This window comes from Manacus vitellinus, unplaced genomic scaffold, assembly GCF_001715985.3.
Source record: "Manacus vitellinus isolate BGI_N305 unplaced genomic scaffold, ASM171598v3 scaffold_23_pilon, whole genome shotgun sequence".
Classification (NCBI taxonomy): Eukaryota; Metazoa; Chordata; class Aves; order Passeriformes; family Pipridae; genus Manacus; species Manacus vitellinus.
Window position 1 is genome coordinate 8470498 of NW_021939718.1, and position 19074 is coordinate 8489571.

The 19074-nt window shown below is 40.5% G+C and overlaps 1 protein-coding gene across 3 annotated transcripts in view; it reads left to right on the forward strand.

Annotated features, from left to right (window-relative positions):
- ZNF462 (zinc finger protein 462) overlaps nucleotides 1–19074 on the forward strand; it is a 91635-nt gene that overhangs the window by 979 nt on the left and 71582 nt on the right. The gene's annotated exons all lie outside the window — the stretch shown is intronic.

Sequence of the window (19074 nt, forward strand, 5' to 3'; positions counted from 1 at the left end):
CCGCGGCTCGCTGGGATGCGGGGGTCCCCGGCAGCGTCGGGGCTGGGGGGCTGGTGGTGCCCGCAGGAGGTTGCTTGGAGGAGGACAGCGTTCAGCTGGAGAGCAGGAGCCATTACACACCCTTGTGCTCTCCTTTGAGAGAAAGAGAGCGAGAAGGGAAGAAAGGAAGGGGAAGGAGCCCACTTCTACTTGCTCAGTTCCCCGATGTCCCTACCTTTAAACCAGGCAAGGGAGAAGGCGCTTTCTCCCCTGTCCCTTTCTCAACCACCCAGAGCAGGTTTCTCCCTATCTCTCCCCCTCTTTCCCTTTCTTTATCTCCCTGTCCTCCATTTGCAAGCTGTCTGCTTTGGTTCCAGTCCAGGCTCCACAACACAAAGCTTCTCCTCGCTCTCGCACACATGCACACGGAGTCCACAGGCTCTTTATGTCTTCTGGAGTAACCTTCTCCTTCCCCCCTCGCCCTGCCCCCCCCGGCCCCTCTCAGCATTTTGGTTTCTATTCTCCACACAGAGAGATCATCCTGGAGCTTCATGTAGTTGTGATCTGATAGGATTCCTCCCCCCCTTCACCTCCTTCTTTTGGGGGAGAAAAAGGCAAAGTTTCATTTGTTTTTCTGGTGTTTGGAAGGAGAAAGACCTTCAAGTTTGAGCGCTTTCTGCTGCTGCTTTTGTGTGTGCATCTGTGGGGGTCTGTTTGTCTCATGAAGCTGCTTGCATGTCTAAGAGGAAGTGACTAGTTTGGCAGAGAGCTGTGATCTGAGTCAGGTAAGCCATGTCATGTTCTCTAGCTCCACCAGAAAATGGAGGAGAGAGAGAGTAGACAAAGCTGAGATGGGAAGTGCTCCTAACATTGTGGATATCTCTCCAGGTTTTGAAGCTTTGCTGGCAGTAGCTGGCTTAATCATGATTTTTTCCCCTAAGGTTTCCTTCAGATTTTTCAGTGTACAACATTGTGATGGGTCTTCTCACTGTCTTCATGCTATCAGGAAATGAGGATTGGAGGAAATTGTTCACATTCTCCTTCACACAAGAGAAACACATCCTCAGGCTTTTTTTCTCTGATGCTTTCATGCGGAGGTCACCTTTTTAGATATTTTTCTTTGGTTAAAGACCACAGAATTTAAGAGGTTGATCAGTTGGCCAAATAAATAGTGTATGTAAGCATATATATAGATTTTCGAAAGCGTTTGGAGGTAAGTGCATGCACCTTGAGGCTGCTCAGGTTCTTCCAGAGGATATAATAAAATGTCTTTTTTTTTCCTAGGTGATGATGATGGTGCCTAATTTTTGGGATTTTTAACATCTCATTTTCAAGAGTATTCCTTCTTTTGGATGTGTTTTAAATTTAGATGGAATATTTCTCCCCACTCACTAGGTTGCATTAAAATGATACTGGCAAGCTTTTAGGAGGTTCCTCAGAGCATCATAACATTCATAATTTCTCTTGGAAAAAACAAAGCAGTTTTCACAGCTGTCTTTTTGGTGTCATAAAATACTGTTTTTCTGAAAACTCAGAGCAACATTCTTATTATGATTTTAATGTTATTATGGAAACCTGAGATCTTTAAAGTGAGATAGCAGTTGAACAGGAGTTGGTGTGCTTTTTTTTCACACAGCTTTTAATCTGAAATAGTTTTGAGTAGACCCAAAGCAGGCCTTGCTCTTTCCCCACCCACCTAAATTTGCACATCAGTTGCATGGTAGATGGAGTTCCTCAAAAAGTTCAAAGTACATACTGAAATGCATGAGGGGGACTGAAATGCAGTTTCATTCACTGATTCAGTAGTGCTGTTGAGCTTGAAGGCACAGCTTCATGGAAAAGTATCAGTTATGTTCATAGCTGCGTTACTCTGAAGAGTTTAAGAACAAATTTGTGTTACATATGGAAGATGTAAGTGTCAGGGTAAGGGACCAGTGAATCTGAATCACAACACTCCCAGATGTGCAAGAAAATAGAAAGATTTGAGGATTGCAATGACTTGTGATGAAATTGAGATCCAGCTGAAAGGTTAAAATCGGTGTCCTTGTTTTATTTTTGCTATGGAAAAAATGTAATCAGATATACCTTGGAAGGATATTGCTTTATCAACTGTGCATTTCTTAAGTTCTGGTTGCTGATAACATCACCCAAATTACTGAGATACTGTGGTTGTCTCCATATTTTAGAAGAGGGCCATGGAGCATACCATTTCAGGTATGTTTAATCTTACATTTTGACAAAAGGAGAAGTTAACTGTTTTGATTTTTAGGGTTGGGGGTTTTTGTTGTTGTTGTTTTGTTCTTGTTGTTTGTTTGGTTTGGGTTTTTTGTTGTTGTGATGGTGTTTTGGGTTTTTTATCCCCCTGAGGTCATATTCTTTGATGCATTTTTCAGTCTTTGCACAGGTCTTAATCAGCAACCATTGAAGAAACTGAACAATTGCCCACTGGCCTTTGCTTATTTGGGTCAGATCGTAGATATCCCTCCTCTATATAAGAAGACTATGCTGACTACTCATAGTTCAGAACTGAATCTCCTCTCACTTCTTGAGAGGTCAGCTGGTGTTTGCACCACAATGTGCCCTAGAGATGCATTGCCATTGAACATGGGACGTGCACTCCAAGAACCGTTTGAGATTTATGCTCAGGATCTTTATGATCTTACCCTACTTTGTGGTGACAGACAACCCTAGAAAACCAAACAACATTGCAATAGTTTGAGTTGGAATGAGAATGGTGTTATTCACTATGACACTGAAATATCTCAATAGAATTTTGTTCTTGTTAATGATGTTTCTTGCCGTAGTTCTGCCCAGAAAGATTGAAGTTCATCTTGCTGTTAAAATACTAGCTAAAGAACTTATTTTATTTTCAAAAAAGCCAACAAAACAAATCAAAGAAAACGCCCAAAAACCCAAACAAACCAAAAAACCTGCCAAAATCATTGGTTTTTAAAGAAGTTCTAGAAATATAATCTGAATTCTTGAGATGGTAGTGACATGAATGTTTCTCCTAATCAAGTGTAAACTTCTTAATTTAGACAATGGCTTTCAATTGATTTTGTTTGTGGGCACACAATTTTTCTTGGTTCAAGCTCTAACAGAAGGAAAAATCATTTGTAGCTTATGCTTCAGTATATAAATTTGCTTTTCTTAATCACTTTTCTCAAGCCCATTAGGCATAAGCTATGAACCGCTGTTTTAAAAATGTGTAAACAATACTTGATTTCCTTATACATTTTTACTACCTTCATAGTGGATTGTTGATGAGACGTTTAAAATTACATGTTCAGAATTTCATAATTTCCAAAAAAATTATGAAGAGGAAAACTAAAAATATGTTGGGTATGTTTAGACTTGAAGAATATGCATACATAATGGGATGCTGCAACTGGAAAGTAGAACAATTGCAAGTGGAAGTGGAAAAAAAAAGATAATTCCAATTCAGTAAAGTTTATAACAAATTCATTAGAGTTGTAAACTTTGACTTAAAAGAGGATTGACTTTTATGAAGACTGATAAAAAAATAATTAAAAATAGAGTTGATAAGTAGATGAGTATTGTTCAACATAGATGTCTGGACATCTGGCAGATGTTACTCTGGGATCCAAGGAACGGACAAGTTTAATTTTAATTAAAAAGGAAATGGGAAGAACTTAAGTCTTATAATAGTACAACTTTACAGTTTGAGGAAGATTACTTCAGAAAAGCCCAGATTTGAACTCCTGTGAACAACTGTATATTAATTTTTCCTATTGAGTTTTCCTATTATTCCAAATGTGTAGAGTTACAATATAAGTTGAGATTGCTGTAGTTTGCTGTAACACTTCCTGTGGTATTGTGGATAATTTCTGTAATTGAGCAGAACAACTTTGCCTTGTAGTAAGGAATTACATAAAAAGGACTTAAAAGTTCTTTTTTAAAAGAAACTGGTGAATAGCTGTGTGCTGTTCATTAACTAACATTGTCCCATTATGAAGCTTCACCAAGCAAACTTAGGAATAAACCCAAAAGTTCTCAGTGAAATTCTGAAAAGCATAATTTGGAGAAACACGCTGATAGAGGAAGGAGATCCTGTTTTCACAAATCAGGAAAGGTCTACAAAGGCCAAGATGTCTGTGTAATTTTATGCCGTAGCAATAATCCAAGCATATGTCTTTGTACTTCCAATCCATTGTAGAAGAAAAATAATGTAAATGCTCTCCAAACAGATATTTCTCTATTTTGAAATAAAAGAATATGTGTTTTGTGAACTTGTTCTGGATGAAGATGGTCTGCTGCTAGTGCCAGAACTTTATGATTTGCTTAACTTGCACCGTACTTGATCAGGGTGTATTCAAGTCCGAACTTCTAATTGCTGGCTTCACCAAAAATGTTGAACTTCATCAGCCTAAACGCTTGCTTGCTTTTCAAACAGTTTTTTTCATTCTAGAGCACTAAATAGTCAAGCAATCTATGGGCCCTTAGGAGGTGAGCAGGGGGTCTGCAAAATGTTAATTGAGAAGAGAATGAGAAATGCCATCTTGCTCTTCAGAGTGAGAATAATTTTGAGAGAAAAAAAAAGGAGTGTGATGAGATTGAAGGTTGCTTAAACATCTGCTGACTTCTCAGAGAGAGGAACTCAGATTGTTTGATCAAGAGGTGCTGGAGAAGGTGGTGTGATGCAAGTCCTCAGCTGCTGGCAGAGACACAGTTAACATTGTAAACGGTTGAACTTCAGCATGGCACTTCTCCAAATGAGTTGACTGTTGAAAATAAAATGTTCCAGAAGAACAGGGAGAACAGGAAAGAAGTTAAAATAGCATGGTTTGTATGCCAGTGCTGAAAGAAGAAAAGGGGGGAGGAAGGGAGATAGATCAACTTATGATAATTATCTTGTTGGTTGTAGCAAAAAAAAGGCTTTAGTAGAAGTTTCCAAACGAGGGGACTGGATTTAATAGAATGTTGTCTTCATCTGAATCCTGACTTTTGGAAGTGTTCTTCTGTTTTCATCTTGTGTTTGGGAATTTGGACACACAGGTAAATAGAACATCATGTGAGACTGTTTTGGATTTTGTTCCATTTTGTTCTTTCAACTTTAAAAACAATTCCAAAGATGTAAAGTCTGCCCCTCATCTTTTGAGCTTTATGAAGCTGTGCCAGAAGTTGCAGTACAAATACAACTCTGAATAGGTTTGAAGGAGAGGGTTTGAGTTGAGGAAAGGGGAGTCTTTGTATCTGGAGTCTTAAACACAGTCTTATATACAGTATAAATTTTCTTCTGTGTTCTTTTCAGCTCTTTGGAAATTGAAGATCTTGATACAGTTGCTTTGTTCAGCCTGAACTGGCATGTGTTACTTCAGTAACTCAAAATATCCTTGCCTAATTACGACTTGAAGGAACTCTTCCTTAAGACGTGTATGGAAAAGAGCTTTCCCTCATCATTGGTTGTGACTGTTTTGTAGTAATTTTTGAGACACGTTTTATTATCAGAACATTAGTCTCACACCTAGCAGCAGTGCTATACTTTCTATTTACCCTCCATCTAAAAGTCTCTATAGTTTTGGCTTATCTTTGTGGTATAATTCTGGACCTCCACAGCTGCTCTCTAGGGGGAATACAGGGGGTTTTTGGCTTGGGCTAGAAGCAGCTTTTTTGGTTAGAAGACGCTAAGATCCATCAAGAGAAGCACTTAATTTAGTTTAGTTTAGTTGGTAATTTAATGAAGATGGAAGTGAGAGATCTCAGGATGCTCAGGAATTGTTCTTGAGTGGAGTCAAATACAGTCTCTTTAAGAACACTTGTTTAATAATGTCAGCATAAAGAGCTGTAGGCACAGCATCAATGTCATGAGTGATTAGGAAGGACTTAGAGCTTATCAGGGTAGCAATCATTGCGAGGCCAGTGTGTTGACAACAAATAATTCTGAGAAAACGTTTGATTCACTGGGCTACTTCTATTAGTTTTGAACTAGCTTAATAAAGATTTCAGTTGTTGAAGTGTGTCACTTCTTACTTGGTGGTGGAAAATAAGACCATCTAATTGGGATTATGTGAGAAGAAGCTAAGTGTTTGTATTATGGGACTCTGTTTTTCATTCTCCTTTCAATTCCAGGAATATGCAATTAATAACTTGCTAGTCATTTAGATAATGCGTGCTCTGGGTGGTGTATTTGCAGCACTTGTTACAGATGCAGGCTCTATGCTGACCTGAAGATTAGGAGGTGGGATGTTCAGCAGTGGCATTACTGTTGCTATTAAAAAGGACTGGAAAGGGGCCTGAGAACTGCAGCTGCTGTCATGGTGGAGGAAGTTAGGTCTTCAAAGGATACAAGGATTAGAGTGTCAGGAAAAGTAAATGGTAGCATCAGCACAAATAGAAAATAGGCAGAGCTATTCAGCAAACAGAAAAGTAGGCTAAGGCATGCCATAATTGTGTGCAGTGGAAACTTGCTGCTAATAAAGCAGTGGCGTGGGGCAGAGAGGCAGGAGAATAATTTTTCAAGACAAAACAAAGCAGACATTGCAGAGAATGAGATGGGAGGACTGAGGGAGGATTCACTGTGCTCGTGATAATGTGAAAGAGAAGACTTTGTTTTGAAAAATGCTAAAAATGGAATCTTCTGATGTACATGTGGTCACTGTTTCCGTGGCCTGGTAGGACAATGGGGGCTTCTTTTTCGTTGCCGAATGAGCAAACTCTTCCTTTCTGCCTGCAGCTTCTACGGTTGAAATAGCAGTGCTTCAGGGTGGAGAGAAGGCATCACAGGATATTCCTTTTGGGAAGAAGATGGGTCATCCTGGGTTGGCACTGTTGTCATGCAAATGCTTCAAAACACAATAGCTACTTAGCACAGGAGCCAGGCAAAAACATTCCTCCCACTCGCTGTCCCTGGACCTCTCACTGCTGGTAAAGAAAAGGACAGAGTGGGGGAATGTGACACATAGAACCTGTGCTCCAGCAGGACATATTTTTTTGAGTTTTCTCCATATTTATAAAAAATTAACAGCATAGCTAAGGGAAGACCACATGTGCTGGAAGATTTTGGTCCAGCATGATTGTGACATGGAGGGCAGTTCATTTACTTTCTAATTACTTTGACTTGCTGGAGAATTTAATTTAGTGTGCAGCTGGGAAAGGGATCATTAATAAAGGCCTTGCTGTGGCCCAAATGCTAAAATTCAGCTGGCTGATGATGCTGAAAAGTGTTTTTTTTCCTTTCTGTCTCTCTCTTGTTGATATTAAATTGACAGTTCAAATAGATCCTAAGTCAGAAATTCTAGAGGGATTGGAGAAGGTGGCTTATGTCAGTGGTGATTGTTTAGCAACTTCTTCCTCATTTCCTTTTGGTTTTTTTTTTTTTGGTTGATTTTTTTTGGTTGTTCTTCTTTGTTTTGTTGTTGTTTTCTGAGTTTTTATTAAACAGAGTGAACACTGCAGTCTGGGTTCAACTCGAAATAGCTGCAGGAGTGCCGATCTTGAGGTGGATGCAGTGAGTCAAAGATGAGTGTTCATCTCTAGTTGAGCAAACTGTTTCTGGAGAGCACTTAGAGGGACACGTGGGTATTTATTTAAGATTTTATGTATTTATTTTAAAATTTTTATTTTAAGATTTTATTTTTTAGATTTGGATTCTTCAGTTCTAATCAGACTCAGCTAGATTTGTGGGCATGTGGCTCTTTGTAATGGGGTTTGGGTCTCTCTGACCAAACACAAAGGAGACCAGAGAATTGGGGTCCAACCCTTGAAATCTTGCTCTTAAATTTTTTTAATTCCTTCAGTGATCTATCCCTCTACCCAATAAAATAGGCATAGTTGGGATTTAACAGGGCTATTGGAAATTAAGACCTTGATGCTGGATTCTGTTACTGAGCGTGTTGAAACAAACTACTGTGTACTTAAGAAAAATCTCCTTTTATGAGTGGTTCTAGTGTGTGAGGCTGGAGCAGACCTGCTCTGCTCTTCGAGAGATGGGAACTAGTTACCTGCCACTTTGTGTCTATGTCACTGCTATAATTCTGACTGATCATGCCTTCTCAAGTGTGTTGTTGCTTGTGGTGAGTATGGAAGAAGAGACTAATATATATCCAGTATCTACTTAGTTGGTGATGCAGCAAAGTTTGGAAAGCAGTGGCCAATGGAGTCATCTTCTTGTTTCCTTCTGTGTTGTGAGACTAGTGGCACTTTGAAAAAAAAATAAATGTCAGAACAAACAATTGGAATGGTTTCTCTCCATATTTGATTGGAAGCTCTGGTTTAGCATTTCAGTTTTTCCCTCCCCTGTCTACAGCTGAGTGGCTCTGGGTGCAGGACATGGGACCTCCAGCACTGGTGGGCTCTGAAGCCTTGCTTCTATCATGCTCAGCTAAATAACTTGCCAAGTGTAAAAATGTTAACAAATGGGTGATGGAAAATTGAGAGCAGCCAGACAGCTCTCAGCCTGGTTAATTAGCTCCTTGACTGCTTAATTGTTCCTCCCCTTTCATATGGCTGTAGCTTGCAGTCTTGCAAGAAGGGGTTTGGGTTCCTGGACAGGAGTGCATCCCAGAAGTTGAATTAATGTAACTTGAATTAAGTCAATGGGGGCGGGTTCCTTTTGGTCTAAATGACCATTTATCTTCGTTGGGGGAGGGCAGTGGGGAGAAAGCATATCAGCTTTCAGCTATGTCAGGTCATGTAGAGGCCAAGTTCTGGCTGTGATCAAGCAGGTGGTGTAAAACAACCCAGTGCGCAACAGCACCAGGACCTGGGGAGAGGAGAACTCTTCTGTGGGAAAGTGTGACTGAAGGCTGTGTTGTGCATCAGCATATATGGTGGATTTCAGCTCAGGACTTGCAGGATGAGTGTATTTAACCCTTCAGTGGTGCTGTCTCCTGGTGTGTTTCCACCCTGGTGGGTTGAGGAGAAGCTGTTGTTGCTCAAGAGCACACAGGTTTCTCCTCCCAGAATATCCATGCATGTGTGAGACCTGGAATCTCTGGCTCCAAGGACAAAACTGTAGTAGTCACTGGGGCTGCTGAAGGAGTGAGTCAATATATTTGGGTCTCCCAGATGCATGAATAAATGACTAAACCTGAGTTATTTTCAAATTATCAGATTGCAGAGGTGATAAGATACTACAATGAATTTTCCATTCCACACCCTCTACAAATGTGTTGCTCTCCTTCCACTGTGGAGCAGGGGGGGAAGACAAGATTTTCAGTGTGTTGTTCTCCCAAGGAACTGCATGAAAACTGCTGAGGCTGTACTCAGAAAAGGTCTTTCAGACAACAAGCCTTGAGTCAGAAGTTGCTTGGCAAGATGACAGGCAGGTTGACCAAAGGTTGCACATGCTGTCCTCTTGCAAAATGAACATGAAATGGTCTTTGCCCTCCATGGCTCTTCAGTGCTTCCACAGCTTCACCCATGTTACTTCAGTGGTGTACAGGAATATTACTTGCTTGCTGGTATTCTGGTCTTATCTCTGAAGATATTTATTTTAAGAATTCATGTCTACATAGGTTTGTTAATACTGTACTGTAATATCAGATGGGCTGCTGAGACCTCAGGGGGGTAAGGAATCTATTTTTAGTGTGTTTGAAGGGTAGATGATGTTTCAGGTTGTGGAATGACTTTCTAGGGGGCCTGTCACCATATACTAAAGTTTTGTATGTCATAGCAGTGGAGGCCAGTCATATGATGATGAGTTAGTAACTTAAATGGGACATAAAAAAAATCCTGCTCTTTGGGGAAATTTTAAAGATAGATGGAGCTAAAATGCCACACAGTCTGTTCTCATCCTTGTTTCCTTGATGTGCTGAAGACATCTAATCCTCTTTACAGGTGAATTAAGCAGTGTGCTTATGAGCTGAATGCAGTACCTGCTGATCTGTTGACATCCAGATTGGAGAGTTATTCATGTCTCAGTAAGACTTTCAGTAATGGATGACCAAAAGAGCATTTTAGTTGCCCAGGTGGTGTAAAGAAGATGGTTTGTGATCTCCTTCCACATTAGAAGTTAATAACATGTAGAAAGTTGGATAAAAGTGGTGCTGTTCTATTTAAGCATATATGACACTCCAGCCTGCAGAGATTTGGAGGTTTAGATTGAGAAGACAGCCTCAGACAGATGCATGTGTGCAGCAATCTGAACAGTGATTTGGAAGCACTGCACTGTAGTGGTAGCCATGAAGAACAGATTTAAATGATGTATTATAGTTAGATTTCATAGGGATTGCCTTCCTATTTTCTTTGGAAGACAGTAAAACTGCAACTTTTGCAGAATTCTTCTTACATTCCTGGGATTTTGTTTTGTGTGCAGGCATGTAGCTTTATTTATTTATTTTATAACTCCTCACTGCCACTGTTGGGAACGTTAACAAAGGCTTTTAAATAGGTCAGACCTCACTGCCATTGCTTTTTCTTGTTGCTGTAGTACATTTGGTAGATAATAGACAATGGGGGCTAAAGCCCTTATACAGTAAAAGCTCATTCATGTGAATAGTCACTGCGATTTTGAGTTTCACTGCAGCTACTTGTGTGAGTAAACATCTGAAGACCAAATCCTTGGCTGCATGGACTAATCTTATGGAGCTTTCAGGGAGGCGTTTGGAAATTACATCTTGAGTAGAAGATGCCCTTAACTTTCAACAGCTACCACCTACATACATAAGATGCTCATTTGTGGTTGCATGTGAGGGCATGGTTGTAGCAGATTTGCAAGATTCAGCGGAAGAGTGTGCATTGGATAATTCTTTCCCTTTCATTCAAGTGATCCTTTCCTTTCAGTCTTACTGTTTGTATTTTGACAGAAGGAGCATGTATGTTACAAACATTTAGCTTTGACTTCAGTCAGCACTGGCGTGTCCCTGAAATATGATTTCATGACTTTGTTTTGGATGTTCTGGTGAGAACATTCATGTTGCTGTGTTACCTGTACATGATGTTCTGGAGTCCCACCACTAACGGATGGTTTTGGAAGGCTTTTTTTTTTTTTTCTTTTTAATTAAGGGATTGATTTGAATAGACACAAATATGGTAATTGCCTTTTCAAGGCAGAAGTGCTTTAGATCAGGGAAAATGCACCTAGGCCCTTTTACAATGACAAGAGTGTGTACCTTTGAGTATGTGTACATATTACAAGTTGCTATCCATGTGGTTCATACTGCTGTGGTAGTTCATCTGGCAGATCATTTAAACATTTACTCCAAAAGATCTTGTTCTCTGTTGGTGTGAAGCAGCATTTCCAGTTATTTTTAGGTCATTTTCATCTTAGCAACCCTGTTGGAGATAAATCAGATACAAGTGTTCTAAACTGTCCCTGCATTTTGGTAGGAATTAATAAAATAAAGTTTAATGGTTTGGTCCCAAGGGGAGAACAGACCATCTGGTTAACAGAAGGTTGGGCCAAGTAATACAGCACTGAGAGTGCCATAAACCAACCCAGAATATCTGGTAGTGTGTCCAGTTGCTTCGTGTATTAAGCATTGAAACAGTGCTTTCATATCTGCAGAGCCAGCAGTTCTGTTACCACTGCTGTGACGCAGGAGATAATTCTGTTGGGCAAGCATCAGCATGGGGGTGGATCTACAGCACAGGATGTGTAATGTCAACATGAAGCATAGGAGCTGGCAGTAAGAAGGAAAGCAGCCATTTCATGCCAGTGCAGGAAGCCCAAATAGATTTTTCCCCTCTGCATCTTGTCCTTTTATGCAGCTTTCATACTTGGTATTAAACAATTACCTTCTGCTTTGTCATCTGAACACTTCAGCCCAGCAGGGTTTCATTTCTTTCTCTCTTTCTGAACCTGTTTGTGTGGGTGTGGGTGTGGGGGTGTGGGGGTGTTTTTGGGGTTTTTTTTTGGTGTGTGGTTTTTTTTGGTTTTTTTTTTTTTTTGGTTGGTTGGTTTTTTGTTTTGTTTTGTTTTGTTTTAAAAACAAAACAAAACAAATGAAGAGCACTCCAAAAGCATGTCTGATGGATTATAAAAGGGGCTGTGTGGAGGCTGAAGTAGCAGATCTAGAGAAAGAGTTCAGTTATGTTCAAGTCTTGAGCTTCAGATGAGTTTCATTGAGGATTCTTTTGGCTTTAGTGCAGAGATAGTTTGTTCAAAAGGTGTAACCATTTGAGAACGTTGTTCTGTAGCTGCAAAATGTAGAAGGCATGAAATGCTGCAAGTGGTATTGTGTAGCCTTTGGCACTCCGTAATCACTAAGAAAATGTAGAAAGCTATTGGAACTGTTTCTGCTTTCATTTTAGCAGAAATGCACTATTAGAATGCCTTTGTCTTATTTGGCTAAAGCTACTGTCAAATTACTGTGACACTATTTTTTTAAGAGCCAAATATGTGTCTAATCTGTGGAAATAAAAAGATTTCTAACTTGCTAAGCATTTTGTGGACTTAGAAATGTGGGGATATGTCTTCTATCAGCTCAGTCACACACTGGTGTACTGGTTTGAGTTTTTTCCTCCCATAACATCTGGAGATACCTTCCTGTATCTGCAGCCTGGGAAGCTCTGGAAAGCTGAGGGCTTGTTTCCTGGTGGGCACAGCAGAGCTGAACTCCATAATCAGAGCTCTCACGGTTTCCATTGCCTGTTCAGCAGGATCTTCAAAGAATGTATTACAGATGCTCTTGACTGAATCCTTGTCCTAGATGCTGTTCTGTGGTAGCCCTGCAAAAGTACAACTTTCTTCATATGTTCCTAAGAACTCAGGTGGGAGTGTGGGAGTAGTCAACCCACAAGTATGTTTTCTGAGTTGCAATTTGGTGATGGGAGGGGGGGGGATGCATATAAAACATGGCTTGTGTGTGAAGACTGCTCTTTTCTGCAGTAACGTCATCCTTACACAGTCCTCCTAGCTTCATTGGCCCCATTCAGGTTTTTAGGTTGAAGCCATGGTAGTCTAGCACTTCTGCATAGGACACTTGCAAATAATGGCACTGAGGAATTATATGAAACTCGAACAACATCTCTCCAGACAGGAGTTTTTCTTGGTTCCGTAGATAACTCCATGTTGTGGTAGCTGTTTCAGCATCAGAGTTATTAAGGATGCAGGAAAATCAAGATTTTTTCATGCAGGATGGTCACTCTGTCCTGTCTATCCATGTAATTTTCATTGCAGATTGTATTTTGCAGTATCTGGCAATCTTGTGCTTTTTCTAGTGGTGTTGAACACTTTTTAGAATATACTGGAGAATGTTCATCAGAAGTGCTTCTTCATATTCAAATGAATAATGCCACTAGATATTGTCTGCACATTTTCTCATAGACCGTCACTGCACTGCAAAGGAAATACATTGTCTGGGACTTTTTCATACTGAAAAAGGTGCTACTTGCAGAAGATAGTTTATTATAAATAACTACTAAGATGATAATCTCACCACAGCATGCTTGGCAGTCTTCCACTGAGTTAGCCTGTTTCAGCAAGGAGCTGTCGCTTAAGATACAAAGCAATCTGCAGGGACATATGATCACACACACTGGCTGTTTTCTCTGTCATCATGGATGCCTCATCGTTTGCTGTGCCTGTAATTAGGAACTGGAATTATTATCTGGTAAACCAGGAGGATCTAGCACCAGAAAGACGGACCCAAGTCCCTGTCTCCCAGACATTTGGTTACACAGAAGTTCTCAGTTATGGAGGCACTTGTAGAAGAATGTCTGTTGGACATGGCTGTAGTTTTGGGGTTTTTTTATTTTTATTTTTGTCACAAGGATAGTTGTAAACTACTGGGGAAACTCTTGATGTATATATAATGCTTACAGTACTCCTTCCTGTTAAAAATTATGGAGAAATATAAGCCTGGCAATGGTGTAAAGAAGACTTTTTTATTGTTGTCTTTGTTTGGGTTAATAATGACTTCAAGTTCTCTGAATGTTTTGTTTTGTAGAAATACTGTCCAAAAGGAAGACCATGATAAAGAGATAAGAGTCTGCATCCATTTTTATGAGAGTATCAGAAAACTAATATTAATATGTATTATACACTTAGTGTCAAGATCTGACTGTAGTCACATAACTTGATGGTGACTTTTGAATTTGAAAAGTTTATACTACTTTATGGTGCATGGCTGTTATGTTATTGCAGCAGTTATGTGATGGGTATCAGTGGCTGTTGTATGCAAACTTCCTTTCATTTAGAGTGCTGGCAAGTGTTTGTCTTTTATTTGTTTAAAAACAATTTGATCAGGCCATCTCTAGTGCCTTGTTGACAGTATAATATGAATTAGAACTCTTTCTGGCTTCCATGTTACTTGTGGGTTCTGTTCTTTGGTGCCTGATGCTTTTCAGTCCTAACAACTTGTATTTCAAGCCTGGGCATCTCTGGTTGCTTAGAAGTATGGAATATGATATTTAGTGGAAGCAATTGCTAAGATGGAGGTAGACCTAATAAAGATACCAAAAATTATGATGCAATTTTTTTTTCTCCTGTGTTTGGCAGATCATGTTAAATCCTGTGTGTATCTCAGCAAGATTGAGGAGAAAGCAGGAGATGAAGAATTTAGTCAGACACTGATTTGCAAGCCTTAATATCAACCCTTTTTTTCAAACCTTGCAAGTGTTTGGAGTTGACTCTCGCCTGGACAGAGATGCTAACTCTTTATCTAGTGATAGTATCCTTCCCTACAAACTCTACAAAGGCTCTGTTCTTTTCCTGTGAAATTGTGGGAGCAGATCAATGATGAAATGGGTCCTGCTTGCACATCAGATGAAGAAATTACTGGAATTGCTTCCTGATGTTCAATGTCCCATGCATGATTGTGGAATGTTCTTCATCTCTTAACATCTGACCTAGATGCCTTTACATTTTGGGATGGCTGCTCAGAGTCTTTCATGCCCATAAGTTGCCTAACTTGGGTGACCTTGTGTCTTTAAAGAAAACCCCATGGAACTGTTAGCTTCAACCTTACTGAAGGACACATTCTGAAGAGCTAGCTCATTAAGCAAGCTTTGAAGGGTGTGCTCTGCAGAGCAGCTTCCTGTTATTTGGTTAATGGTTGACCTAGTTCTATTGCCATATGCCTCCTGGAACGCATTCTAATATTAAATGTGTGCTAAAGCAAGACTGGGATAATAGAAGGAACATCAAAGCCTCTATGAAAGAGAAATCATATAATGCTGTTGCATTTTGGAGGGTATCGCCGTTACTTAAAATGGCAGTATCTTCACGGAACTGTATTGATTCTGATTGCAAACTAGGGAGTATTAAACAGAACCATTTATGTATTTTTTTTTCCAGACTGGCCTTGTACAAAAGGTTTGTATCAGTAATTCCCTGTGCTCCATATGTGAGGCTAAAGTTAGGTAGTGAAGCATTCAGAGTGATATTACAGCTGTGAGAAAAGATTACATTAGATTTGGCTAAAGGCAGGAGGATTTTTTCCCCGTGGTAGGTGTTTTTTCCATTGCAGCCATGGATTAGCAAATTTTTTCTCTCTCTGAATGCTGGCTAGAAGCCAGAAATGGGTATTCAAGCTTTTACCTGATAACAGAGACGACACAGCATACTTACGCTTGGGCAAAAATGTAAGAAATTTGGAGGTACTACATAAAGTTCAACCTCCAACCTGAATGAGACTTTCTGACGAGCTGAAGTTCTGGAGAACCTGTGGGTTGTGTTGTCTGGCTAATTTGATATGCTACCATAGGAAAAAGAAAGGATGTATAATAGCAACTGTTTTTCATAAGTAAGTGTGCATTATGGCAGAACAGGGGGAAGGGAAAATTAAAGCCACGCTTTGTAATTTTTTGAAACCTCATGACTATCAGTAGATGTTGGTGATTTATTTTTCTTATGTCAATGTGGGAAACTGAGCTGCTCACCAGCTGTACCACTTCAAATTTTCATATGCCCAGGCAGTGGCTAACCTTTGTCTCTTCAGTTGCAGATGGCTGGCAAGCAGTCCAAGCGTGAATTCTGGGCAAAGGTATGTCACCACAGTGGCAGGGGTTGCTGGGCCACCCGAGTTTATCTGTGTGGGAAGAAATGAGCTGTCAGGACCTGTAAAGGCAGCTGTTGCTGATAGGGATCACTGCCTAACCTTCAGAGAAGTGGTGGGATATCTTGGGAGTCATAGTCATCTTGCAGCTCTCCAGCTTCTTCAGTGTGAGCCCATTCATGTGCTGCTTGTGAGTCTGGGCTCATTTGGTGAGGCTATGGATATTTTGGTGTGTTTGTCTAGGATACATGTAGCAACAGCATTTATGCAGTTCCCCCTTCTTCCTTAGTGTGTAACACTGAATGGCGTTTTTGTAGGAGAGCTGCTGGGTCTGGTGGAAAACAGAACTGCAACATTTTTAGTAGGACACAATGTGTTGTGTGAGCTGCAATCATATTGGTCATGAAAAAAAAAATCTCTGCTCTGTGACTTAAACAAGCACAGCTATTTGTGCAACCTGATCAGAACAAAGGATAATGCTTCTGCTGCAAGATCAGACAGATCTGACGTTTCAGCAGGCTGAGCAAATGAATGGCGGAAGTGGTCCGCCTCCTCTTATCCATTGTCTCAAAGATACAGGCTCATGGAGAAGTAAGGGAGTTTGAATAGGGCCTCTGAAGGAATATGCTGCTTTGTGTTCTGTGGGAAGAGAGCAAAGGAGGAGTTCTAGAAGTTCTCTGGCACGCTGACAAGCTTGTAATAGGAAAATGTGGCAGTGGACTTCTGGTATTGAACGAGCACTTTCTCTTCTGTAGCCTGCTTAGGAAATCTTAACTGTTATTAGGAAGCTGGTGAAATGTTCCAGGCCTGGAATATAGGACCAAGCCTACCTTGAATGAGGGTCAGTGAATGTAGAAATCCAATGAACTCTGACCTCCTAGTAAAGAATGATTTGAGATTTTTTTTTTTTCCTTTTCTTTTCTTGTTTTCTTTCCCTGTCTCCCCTAGATACATTGTTTGTGTGTTCTGGTACACCTCTCAATTGATAGGATTTTTGCATAGGAAGAACTGGACTGATCAAATTACTGGAACAGTTACAATCTTCTGCTTGGGAGACTCCTGCTGTTTCTCTTGCTCCAGCCGTCAACCCCACTGGGATTTTAGTAGCAATCTCCCCTTTTAAAGGCATAATGAATCCAAGGAAATGTGAGAAGGGAGAGGGCAGGACAGGGATTTTTGATAAGCTGGGCAGAATTAAGGGTTACTTCACATTCCAGAATTATAATATATGACTTCCAGCCTCAAGGGGGATTTCAGCTGAGAAATGAATTGTTTAGAGAGAGGGGTATAGAATTTATATCGGTATCATAGCCGGTTAGATCTCTATATATTACCTTTTTGCATGGTCCTTGGGACTAGAACTTGCTAGCAGTTAGGTGTATCATGATCAGAAGGCTTTCATATGCAACCAGTTTTCTTTAAAACCGAGCACTTCTTGGCTCAGAGACCGATAACTTTAATTTTTTTTAGCAAGCATAATATTCTTCTTTCTTTAAGTTAATGTAGATTAGATTGGTGTCTGTGACAACAGAAGTAGTCTAGACCATCCATGAGATCCCTTCTGTCCTTCGTTTTCCCACATACAGCCTAGAAGATTTTGTCAATTTAAAAGAGAAGTAATTAGTTCCATAGGATGCTGACAGTCCATCGTTAGCATGCAGCAGGGATGAAGTTGCTGCTTTAGAAGCCCAGTTAAAAATGCACATTAGAAAGCCATCAGACTCCTTGAGTGGAAGCCTGTGTTAAAACTTTTAAATGTGTGATGACTAAGCTTCCATGATCAGCATGTTAGTGTCCAAAAGCAGTTATGAAAATTCTCAGAATCACACAGAATCAGAATGGGTAAGGTTGGAAAGGAATTACTGGAGGTCATCTGGTCCAACCTCTCTGCTCAAGCAGAGAGCCCTAGAGGATATTACTCAGGGTTGTGTCCAGATGATCTTTTAATACCACCACAGAGCAGAGCCTGATCCATCCTCTGACTCCTTCCTGCAGACACTGACAGATGTGGATGAGGTCCCCTCTCAGTCATCTCGAGGCTGAACAGCCCCAGCTCCCTCAGCCTTTCCTTGTAAGGGAGATGCTTCAGTCCTTAAATCATCTTCAAAGTCCTCTGCTGGACTTGCTCCAGGAACTCCAAGTCTCTCTTGTCCTGAGAACCCAGAACTGGACACAGCACTCCAGATATGCCTCACTAGGGCAGAGCAGAGGGGCAGGATCACGTTCCTCACCTGGCAGTGCCTTTCCTCATGCACTCTGGGATACTATAGGCCTTCTTGGCCCCTGGGACACATAGCTGGTTCAGGGACAGCTGCTTGTCCACCAGGACTCCCACGTCTTACTCCACGGAGCTGCTTTCCAGCAGTCTGGCCACTCCTCCCAGTTTTATATTATCAGTGGACTTGCTAAAGAGGCACTCTTTCCCGAGTCATTAAACAACACTGGACCCAGTATCATCCCCTGGGGTTACCACTAGTTACAGGTCTCCAACTAGACTGTGCCACTGGTCATAGTCCTGTGAGACCTGCCATTCAGCGAGTTCTCAATCAACCTCACTATCTGTTCCCTCTTTATTCATTGGAGGGTTAAAACGCATCCCAGAGGATGTGCCATGCTGGGTTTGACCCAACAGAACCTCCAGAATTGGTTTCCAGCTTCTTTGATCCAGAGGGAGTACTGTTGGGGACAGGAAGTAATATTATTTAGTTGCTTTGTTCCTTTATTCAATCATGTTTACACACTGTGTCTAAACTAAGTCCGTCTTATTTTGACAGGATAATCAAAAGGGGATATATTCAAAAAATGTCTAATGGAAATGAGTTCAGTGAGCTTTCAAACCATGCCTGAGTGTGAGGATGAGGGGAAAAATCTCCCACATGGAATTAAATGTGACAAAAAAAATCAAGGAGTATTCTCTCAAGCGATAAAGATTTGAGTCTGAAAGTGAGTTCTTTCTGAAAGAACAGTATCAGCCTGGTGCTAAGCAGAGATTAAAAGGTCAGTTGTGTATCAGTGAAGGCTGAAAAAATATTTCCTACTATCTTCTGTTTACAGCCTCTTCAGGAAATAGGAGGCACAGCAGATCTTGGCTAGGTTTGGAGATTTTGAGAAAAATATCCTTTGAAGCTGTTACATTCCCAAATTTATATTAGGCAGATCTCAACTTTGTGGGATATTTTTTTATTTTCTTAATAGT